This window comes from Myxine glutinosa, chromosome 4, assembly GCF_964187855.1.
Source record: "Myxine glutinosa chromosome 4, kmMyxGlut1.1, whole genome shotgun sequence".
In the NCBI taxonomy this organism is placed as follows: Eukaryota; Metazoa; Chordata; class Myxini; order Myxiniformes; family Myxinidae; genus Myxine; species Myxine glutinosa.
In genome coordinates this window covers 117431059-117442287 of record NC_136264.1, presented here as the reverse complement: position 1 = coordinate 117442287, position 11229 = coordinate 117431059, and the positions used below count along the sequence as shown (strand labels likewise).

The 11229-nt window shown below is 43.9% G+C and overlaps 1 long non-coding RNA gene across 1 annotated transcript; it reads left to right on the top strand.

Moving 5' to 3' along the window:
• The first annotated feature begins 796 nt into the window (after positions 1-796).
• On the top strand, positions 797-10828 carry LOC137425116 (uncharacterized). The gene is made up of 3 exons (XR_010984059.2): positions 797-858; positions 8890-9052; positions 9597-10828. It is a non-coding gene; the product is annotated as an uncharacterized LOC137425116 (long non-coding RNA).
• Positions 10829-11229: the final 401 nt, after the last annotated feature.

Here is an 11229-nt window from a genome sequence, read left to right as displayed (position 1 = left end):
GATGAAGCAGCATTAGGAAGGAAGGATTAAGGAAGGAAGGATTAAGGAAGGAAGGCAGGAAGGAAGGAAGGAAGGAAGGAGGAAGGAAAAAAAGTGTACTCATTCGATCAGTTATTGGCGGATATAAAATGAGGCGTTTCCTGTTTTTCTAGTCATGTGAAAATAAACTTTAACACAAAATATGTAAATGCAAGAACAGGGAATCTCCGGGTTACAAAGGGATTCCGTTCCGAACAATTATTCATTAATTAAATATATGGGTCACGTGTTCACTCAGTGTTATAAATGGTGTTATCAGCGTACGAGTGTGCGTACTCACCTGGTGATTTCACAAGGAATAGCGTGAGAAGAACCAAAACAAGGAAAATTGGGCATCCATGGAACTTGTATTGTAGTTGTACCACAGGGTAGCGCCAGCACCGCTCTAAATGGTCCAGTTCAAATCACGAATGGAGTTGATGAGAGAAAGAATGAGCGCACCGGGAAATAACGAGGGTACCAGAGGAGAAAGAAAAGGTTAAAAACGAAACAATCGTTATTATGGAGAATAAGCTCCATGTGTTTGGTTGAGTGTTTTGTGAACTCCATGTGTCTTCGCATCACGTGAGATTGCGCAAGAGACGTCACAGCATTCGGTATAACGAATGAAGCAGTAATTTTACAAACTGCATGTAAAATTTGCCCCATTTTGGTCGGGGAGCCAGAATACTGTGGGTCCACCTTTGAAATGTGAAAATAATTAATTTGACGGACACTTTGATGCTCGCCTTAAACGTATGACGTCAAGACGTACTCTGCCAGGAAGTCAGGAAGAAGAGTCATCACGTATCTCATGGTACATTAGGAGCTGTTGTGGCGGTAAGTGCGCGTAGCACCGCGCTTTACTGTCACGTTTTTCTTTGTACTCACAACTGTTTCCAAAGCAATAGGTGCAACGTTGTTTTCTTTAATTTGTTTATTGAAATTTTCTCTGAACAAGCGTGAAAGCTGCTCAAGGTTTGGGGGTTGTATTGAGTACAGTACAAGTTTAATCGGTCATCGGAACTGTACACCGATTGTAATCATCTGATTCAATTGAAATTTGAATGGGATTTACATATCAGTTAACTCAATTCAATCACCAACTATTTTTGAGATCAGCATAGGCCAAAGGGTCAACATATAGGCCAAAGGTCAACAACAATTTCTAAAATCCCCAATTTTCATCCGATTCACTGGAAATTTGAATGGGATTTACATATCAGTGAACTGAATTCAACCACCAACTATTTTTGAGATCAGCATAGGCCAAAAGGTCAAAATAGGCCAAAGGTCACCAAATTTGCTAAATTTTGAAAATCCTCAATTTTTATCCGATTGACTTGAAATTTGAAGACCACTTGCATATCTGGTCACTGAATTCAACCGATCCTGGTTTGCCAAGTGTCGAAATTCCAACTTCTTTCCTGGAAGTCCTTGCAGTGTCCATATGTTTTATACCTCTCCCACCTCCCCCCAAGCCCTCTCCCTCTCACAGTTCTCTCGATGTCCTGCTCTCAAATGTTGTGTTTGTGTCCTTCCCCCTCTCTCCCCATCTTGTCTAGCGCTCCCCTTATTTTGTGTTTTATGTGTCGGTTTGACTTTTTGTGTGATTAATGTTAGCTCTTTCACGAGCCTCGATCTTGTATACAAAAAAAAGAAAAAAGAAAAATAAAGACCCTGAAGACCCAAAATACTCTTAAATCCCCCCCAAATAACCAAAATACCCCAAAGACCCTTAAATAACCAAAATATCCCGAAGACCCAAAAGCCCCTGAAGATACTGAAGACCCTGAAGACCCAAAACACCCCAAAGACCCAAAATACCTTTAAAGGCCCAGAGGATCCAAAAGACCCTGAAGACCCAAAACACCATGAAGACCCTGAAGCCCCAAAAGACACCGAATGGTCTAAGATGCCAATCCCTCTGAAAACGACGTGTGGTGAGGCGAGCGGAGTGTGCCGAGTCACGCTGTTGTGTGTGTGTGTGTGTGTGTGTGTGTGTGTGTGTGTGTGTGTGTGTGTGTGTGTGTGTGTGTGTGTGTGTGTGTGTGTGTGTGTGTGTGTGTATTTATATATATATATATATATATATATATATATATATATATATATATATATATATATATATATATATATTGTTATGGATTTGAGAATTGTGTTTTTGTGTGTTGTAAATATCCCCCTCCTTCCTCCATTTGGTGTGTAAAGGTTAAAGGTCGTCCCCGTAGTTATTCCATATACAATCACGTAGCCAATCATAGATCTCCTTGTTCAGTAGTTATCTCCTTATTATGTGTATTAGATTAAGGCTTTGTCTTCCATTAATTGACACTGCATTGCACCGAAGTCAAATAAGCTAGGTCCCCTTTGGTTTTCCATCCCAGCGGTGCGAGTGGTTTTCCATGGCCGCAAACCCCCATTGCCAACCGCACTGCCAGCCATCATTGCCAACTGCATTCGCCGCTGCTGCTTTGTGGTTTTCGCCGCAAAACTCCATTGAACACGCGGTCAGATCGGAGAAGAAGGGGGAGGAGCCGCCGAATCCAGGGCGTTGGCCGCCGATCGTCATCACAAGGTGGAGCCAGCGAGCCCCGACCCGCCAATCAGGACCGGTGAGAGACCAGCTCGGGCGTGGCGCGGGTTGATCTGGAGGCGCGCTATAAAAGCGCGCGCGGAAGCCTTTGAGTGTCGGAGAGAGGAGAGATACAGCAAGAGATACAGAGAAGGTGGTGCCAAAGGAGGATTGGAGAGAGAGAGATGCGGCAGATGAGTCCAGAGCAAGGGAAGTGACGGAGCCCCATGAGCAGTACCACGCAGCTTCGACTCCAACAGGCAGCGTTGACTCCACCAGGCAGCGTTGACTCCACCAGGCAGCGTTGACTCCACCAGGCAGCGTTGACTCCACCAGGCAGCGTTGGCTCCACCAGGCAGCGTTGGCTCCACCAGGCAGCTTCGACCCGTTACCACGCGGGAACCAGGATCGGTGGCATCGGTGGCCGTAGAGGTCCAGCCCGACGTCCCGTGCGGGATCAAGCCCGAACCATCTGCTCCAGCTGAACCTTCCTCTCTCCTTCCAGTCCTTCGTTCCTGCCTCCATTCCATCCTTCTGTGTACGTGAGTTTGTTCTGTGTGTCTTGTCCTTGGGGTTAAGTAAGACTGTAGTACGTAAGCTAATTTGCACTGTGTCCTCTTCCTCTTCTTCTGTATTATATTTTATTATCTTTCCTCCTCCTTGGTTTCTTTTGGTTGTAAATAATAGCAAATAAATCATATTCGTATTTCCTACTGCTGTCTTCCTCTTCTTCTTCCAAGTCTTCCAAGAAAGACCTGGCTAAAGATGGTGGAAGAAGAAATGCGGGCAAGGGGGTTAACAAGGAGAGATGCAGAAAATAGGGCAAAATGGAGAAGATTGTCATGGGGACCGCAAGGCTAACCCCCGCTCTAGCAGGGAAAATTGCCTTAAAATGCATGTTGTTGTTGTTGTTGTTGTCTTCCTCTTCTTCACATCCGTCGTCTTAGTGATTTCCTTCATTGAATACCTGTGGCACGATTTGGCCAACGTTCAAGAATCGAGTCTAGTCCTTGTTAATAGTTCGTGCCGTGGTTGCTAAAACCGCTCGGCAATTAACATCTGTCCGCGGTACGAACGGGGCTGCGCACCTGCCTTTCCGGAGGTAGCTGTGTAGCGTCAGGAGCGGAGACGGCCAGTGAAAATAGAAGGGGGGATTAACCCCCCCCCCCCCCCTAAGGGGAGGGCCGTACTCCGGTTCCGTAACAATATATATATATATATATATATATATATATATATATATATTGTTACAGATCTGGGACGACGGCTCTCCCGTTAGCAAGGGGGGGTTAACCCCTTGTCCGTTATACTGGCCGTCGCCGATCCTGGGGGTCTGTGACGTCACTGGTGGTCAGCCACGACCAGGGTAATCGGGCCAGAGACCCCCCAAAAAAGACCCTCCGAATACCTGCTTACCGTGACCTCCCAACCAGCGAGGAGCCAGCCCCGCCCGAGTCGCGACGGTAATGGACACGCCGAGCGAAGCGAGTCACGACCCAGGCCGTTAACAATTACTAACCCGATTATAGCGGTTTTAATCGTGCCACGTAGACCAATGGAAAGAAAAGACTAAAGCAACTGGATGGAGATGAAACCAAAGCTTGGAGAAAGAGCACACATTTATTATAACAACCACCAGAGGAAAAGAAAGATCAAAGCTGTACAAGGATAGATGGATGTAAAAAGAACACAGGGCAGCCTTATCTATACAGTCTTACTTATACCCAGGACAGAACAAAGACAGACTCACACGGGGATGATGACAGGAATGGCAGGAGAAGGTCCGTTCAGCTGGCAAAGGCGGCCGGTTCGGCTCGTTCAGCCGTCGAGATTCCGTTCCGACCTCGCGTCGTGGTTTAAAGCGAACCCGGCAACCGCTGGAACCAACGTGGTTGCGTCGACGCCACGACCCTCTCGCTCTCTCAGTAATGATGGGATTTCCTCTCAGGCAAGGCACGATCTCTCGCGTCAGGCAACCCTCTTGTGCTGTGCACTCATCACCTCTGCTGGTCTCAAGCCTTCTCTCTTCCCATCTCCTCATGCGCGATCCTCGAACGCATATATGAAGCGGCGTCGTGACACGCCCTCGGCCGTTTGGGTCCCGCCCACGTGCTCTGTTTGTAGCCTTATTTGGTAACGGAGCTGAACAGCTCCGCCCTTGTGGCGAGCCACGGCCACGCCTCTTCTCGGCGACCCCGCCTTCTTGTCCAATGCAGAGCACCAAGGCCAGTGAGAGGGCGCGCACCCCACGCTTGTTGAGCTGTTTGCAGAGAGAGTTTGCTGGGGTATGGCGTTATTGAAGGGGAGCGATCCTTATTTGTTAATGCAATGTGGTGTCAATCTAGTGGATACAGAGCCTTAATTAAACATAGAATAGGAAATAATTAGCAAGATGATTCTAAGATTGGCTGCGTGTTGCGATGGCCTAGGGTGCGATATTTAATAATTAATAAAAGGGGATAATATTACAAAGGGGGATATTTACAAGTGAGGAGGGGGGGGGGGGGTTCCCAAATCGGTAACAATATATTGTAACAGATTTGAGAATTGTGTGCGTAATTGGATGTAGAACGTGTTGTAAATATCACCCTCTGAAAATGTAGTGAATCTGTGTAAATACCCCCAGAATTGTAAAGGTCAAAGGTCGTCCCCATTAGTTAATTCATATACATACACGTAGCCAATCATATATCCTTCTAAATAGTTAGCTCCTTATTCTATGTAGTTCAAGGCTCTGTTCCCATTAGTTGACACTCCATTGCACCGAATCAAATAAGGATAGCTCCCCTTCAATAAGACATTTTCCAGCCGAACTCTCCCTCTCTGGGTAACGAAGCTTAACAAGCGTGGGGTGCGCGGCCCCTCAACTGACCTGGCTTTGGAAGCGGCGTTCGCCGCTATGATGAAGATGTGCTCCGTGCTCTGTTTGGACAGGAAGGGCGGGGTCGCCGGGAAGAGGCACGCCCAGGGCGCGCCACGAGGGGCGGGGTGTTCAGCCCCATGCCCAAGTAAGGACACAAGCCCGTGGCTCGCCACGAGGGGCGCGCCGTTCGACTCTCTGCCCAAATAAGGTAGCAAGACCATGCCATTGCCTTATAAGGTCACGAAACAGAGCACGGAGGAGGGCGGTACCGAAACTGACGAGGGCGGTGAGCCCCGCGCTTGTGAGAGGAGGGGAGATGCGTGCGATGATCGCGCAAGCAGGAGATTGAGGGAGAGAGATGCGTCAGACGATTTTGAGAGAAGGAGAGGACCAAAAGAGCCCGAGGCATGCAGCGACAACCAGCCCCTGCCGCGTGCAATGAGATACGTGTGCCGACGTCGCCCTGCTCGCTCCCAGCCTGGAAAGGACCGGCTTGCTGTGCGCCCTGCCAAACCTTCCAGCTTTGTGGTTCGACCTTCTTCTCCCTCCAGCCAATCCAACCTGCAATTCCCCATTCGTGTTGTTCTGTCGGGGTATAAGTTAAGCCTGTTTAGTTAAGCTAGAAATTGCTCTGTGTCCTGATTCTTCCATCTCCTTGTTTATTACTTTGATTGCTTTTCTTCCTTAATAGTTGTGTGTAAATAATAATAAATCCTGTTATTCCTACGTTCTTCTTCTTCTTTCTTCTTCATGCTGGTTCGGTCGCTTTAGTGATTTCCAGATTGAGGGTACGTGGCGCTATTCGGCCAACGCATATGGATCGGGTTAGTCTTTGCTAAACGACTCGAACTTCGGGTTGCTAAAACCGCTCGGCAATTATAACATCTAAAACCGGGGTTCGAGCGGTACTTGCCTCCCTGTTCTGCGGCGGTACGGATAAAGGTATTCGGGATAAACCCTGGACCCATAACCCTGATCCGTTTCCATCCCGCGGGAGAGCGTTACAAGTGCCAGGAGCGGAGACGGTCAGCTTAACAAGACAAGGGACTATCCACCTCTTGCTAGGGGGGAAGAGCCGTACTCCGTATCCGTAACAATATATATATACACAGTACACACACACACGATTGTAGATATTGTATTAATCGTAACATTATTATTATTATGATAGTATTGACTCCTAAATTATATGTGATGAATTCATTTGAATTATACATCGTACCTGGATTTCTTTTTCTGAAATCTAAATTCCTTCTGCACAAGGTGCGAGTCCCTCTGCGAGTAATGGTAATATTAGCACAGGTCTTGGTGGGCCTAATGGCCTCCTCCTACGCGGAAGTTCCTTCTCCGGGAAGTCCTAATATTACTCCCACCACTGATGGTGGATGCAGGTTATATGTTTTCACCTCTGTCTGTTTGTCTGTCTGTCTGTTTGTGAACAGGATATCCCAAAAGGTTGTGGACGGATTTGTATGAAATTTGGTGGACAAGTTGGCTATGTGACAAGGAATAATTGATTTGATTTTGGTGAAGATCCGGTTCCAGATCCAGATCAGAGAATTTAAAAAAAATTTCAGTGATTCTTCACCATTGGGTGATAGGTCTAAAACAATATATAGCAGTATATCTCAAAAAGTTGTGGATGAGTTATGACAAAACTTGGTGGATGCATTGAGTTGGTGACCAGAACAAGCCGATTAGATTATGGTTCAGGTCCGAATCCAGATGCGGCCTACTAGTGGATACAAAACATAAACTGTTCGGCTTGGCGGAGGTATGCTATATACCGAGTGCCATTGTAGTATTATTATTAAGATTGCCACATGGCTGTAGAATCATAAAAAGAGTGAAGAAGAAAACAAAGTGGCAAAATATATGCAAACTTCGCAAGATACTATGGGCTATCAATAACTTTGAATGCGATTAAGCTTTTTCTAGGATTTTCACTGTTCTAGGCTTGCACAGGTTTCCAAATAGGTATCATATTTTCAATGTAGTTGCATCAGGAGCAACCAATATATTTTCCAGGCGGGAACCTCAAGCTACATAATTGTTTAACCTGTGACTTTGTGACAGCTCCCTCACCCCCTAGGGAAATCTGCAGAGACAGCACAGCACTCTAAAGCCAAATCAATCTTCAATGGCAAGTAAACCCGTTTAGTGGGCGCGGGGAGAGAAGTCAGCATCTCGCAAGTTGAAAATAGCTGGTCCACAGAGACCAAAAGTGTCATTTGAACAGCACACCATGGACTGGAAGTCGCTTTCTTTAGGGAGGGTCGGTTTGCATTAATTGTATTTGACAATTAATTTCATAACAACTCCATCCATAATTAGTTACAAACTAAAACGAATCCCGGAGCACCACCACCTAATATAGCTACCAAAGGCAAGGATCAGGTCTGAAGTTCTGACCAATGAGTGGTCTTCATCTGACCTAATCAGTGTGACCCTTTTGGCTGGAGAACTGCCTCAGCTCCATTTGGGATAAGGCAGGCATCGTGCACCCGGTGTAAAGTATCCTCCCAATAGGGTAGGAGGCATCGTATGAGTGTGATAAGCACAGTGTGCTTTGGAAACCTAACTTTGTTTTCATCTATTTGGTGTGTGCGTGTGTTGGTGTGTGCACATGCATGTCTGTGTGTGCACGCGCATGCTTGTGTGTGCGCGTGCGTGTACATACGATGAACAAACAATGTAAAGGTAATATTTTGTCATTTGGAAATCAATTTTTTGTTTTTATATTTACAATATATATTAAGAAAAACATGAAAATGTATTCATAATGAAAAATGTTTTTTTTTTATCTATCCCAAGACATCCTCAACTACTTATTTTATTATTTTTGTTTTTGTGGTCTGCATTTGCTTGTAAGATAATTTTTCGAGAACCATTGATGCAATGAATTTTCCTAAAAACAAACTTTTTTTGGGGAATGATGAATCTTGTTTCTTGGCAAATGTTCTGTAATTTCAGAGGTTTGTTATCATCAAATCACAAGAGAAGATGTTTTAAATTAATAACATTTGAGGTTTACAAAGCTAAACACTCAAGCTGATGTTGAAAGATAATTTTCTTGGCATCAGAGTTTACCCAAAACGAATCAGTCCTTTTTGGATGTTTAATCCAACCCTGAAAAAGCCTTTCTTGGACTTCAGATAATGCAATGTTGTACTAAAAACGAACATTTTTTAAATTTCGTTTCAACTCAAGACACCCTCAGCTTCTCCTTTTATCTCTTTGGTTTATGGCCTAGATTTGCATGGAAGATCATTCTCGAGCCATTGATGCTAGACCACAGCATCCTGCCTTTTCACATCTCACATTATCTATCTCTCATTCCCATATACATCCTTAACTCCTAAAATAACTTCGGAAAAGCTAACTAAAAGGAAGGTCCAATGAAACTTTGCCTATCCTCCCTCCCCATGGCCAGAGTCCAAGCCTTGTTATCCCTGGCGCTGGGTTAATGTGGGAAAGTGGTGATGAGAGCGGTACCCCGTGGAGCCTTTCAACTCTGCAGAAGCCCTCCATGATGTCCCAGGTCACTGGGCGGCTGACCAGCAGCCGCTAAGGCCAGAAGATGCTGATTGATACTGGTCAGTAAATCTCACATTTCAAAGGAACAAGATGGACAAGGTGTATTCATACAAATAGTTTGTTTTACAGCACGCAAAAAAGCTAAAGAAAACGTGTTATACATCAAAAAAAAATCTACTAAAAAAACATTTTTGTCTTCCAGGTAACTCGTAAAGAAATTCCACCTTAAAAATACACCCAAAAACAAATAGCCACGTTGTTTGCTAGAAACCAAAAAAAAACTCTTGGCAGCTTGGTTTGGAATGGTTGGAAAATTTGGGCACAAAGGTTTGATTCACAGAGCAAAACTTTACTTGATGCAGTATCTGCAATATATAAATAATAATAAAGAAAAAAATATGTATGTATATATAGTACTGTACAAAATCCTAAAGCCACCTTGAAAATAAACATTTTTATTGCCACATTGGCATATTTTGATAAATAATTTAAGGTGTTATAATAATCATGTTTTATTGAAGAAACAAAAACGAATTGTACTTTACATATGAATGCATTGAATTTCCATATTTGATGTAACCACTTTTTCATGCGAACCAACAGATATCCATTTGGGAATGCTTTCCTGCAATTTCTGGTGGAATTTACGTGCTGCTTACAGGAGAAAATTTCAGGAGAAATTCCATTTGGAAGGTTGTATGTCGGCCTATTCTGCAATATTTCCCTTAATTTTTGTTTTTCTTTTGGTCGTTTTTTCATTTTCTTTCCTGTTCAAATAATCCCAGACAGCTTCCAGGATGTAAGGTCAAAACTTTGAGGAGGCCAATTCGAATAGTTCTCCAGTTCCTGAATCTGCTTTTCTTTGTAAATATGTTTTAATGGCATTTGCAGTGTGTTTGGGGTCGTTGTCGTGCTGGCAAACAAAGTTGTCGCCAATTAGTCTCCTTCCTGATGTGATGCCATGGTGGATTAGGATCTGCTTGTACTTGTCAGCAATCATTGTTCCTCCAATTCTCACCAAATTACCAACGCCGGCAGCAGAAACACATCCCCAAACCTGAACAGGGCCTCACCATGCTTCACAGCAGGCGGTGCACACATATCCTTATACTTCTCACCAACCCTCCTTCTGACATAAAGCTTTCTCTTTGTTCCAAAAATTTAAAACTTTAACACAGTCACTCCAAAGTAACTTCCCCCGCTGATTAGCATCCCAACTCTGATGTTCTCGGGCATACTTCAGTCTCTTTGTCTTGTTACCTTTATGCAGACAGGGCGTTTTGACAGCTCGCCCATTGAGACCACTTCTGATAAGATATATTCTGACAGCAGATGACTCCCCTTAAAACCCTGGTGTCTGTGCCAGTTCTTGTATAAGTTCAGCTCTTGATTTTTTTTTCTATTCCTTAAGGAACTTATCTTGAAGTATTGTTTATCTGTTTTGCTGAGTTTCTTTGGCATTCCAATGAGTTTTCCATATATAACTTCTCCAATCTCATTATGCTCCTCGATTGTTGCTTGAATGCCATATCTGGAAATACCTGTTTTGTGGGATATACAGTGTCCTCCATAAGTATTGGATCAGTGTAGTCAAATTTGTTATTATTGCTAAATACTCAAGAAATTTAGATTTGAGATCAAAAGATTAATATGAGGCAAGAATGGAGAAGGTCAGCTTTTATTTATTTTATGCATATATGTTTTACCATCCTAGAACAATAGCACTTTTATGTTCAGTCCCTCCATTTGAGGTAAGGATAAGTATTGGATCGAATGACTGACAGGTGGTCATTGTTTGATTGATTGTTCACACATAAACTAGCTGTGAATGTCTAGTCTTGGTTTTAGTTTTGACTTTGCCTTGGGAGTCTTCCTTTGGAGTCTGCAGGTATAAACTATAAACCAACATGAAGACCAGAGAACTGTCTATGAAAGAAAAGCAAGCAATGTGGAAGCTGAAAGAACAGAAGAATTCAATTATAACCATATCACAAAAATTGGACATAGCAAATACAACAATTTGGAACATCTTGGAAAAGAAAGAAACCACTAGTGTACTGGGCAATAGACATCGGCCAGGTCAACCAAGGAAAACAACTGTAGTTGATGACAGAAAATAATCAGAGCTGTGAAGAAAAACTCTGAAACAACTGTTCATAAGCTCATCTGTTTCCACATCATTTTCATATCCCACCGGGATCTGCCCGTGTTTGTTTGCCTTCGTCCACATCAAGTA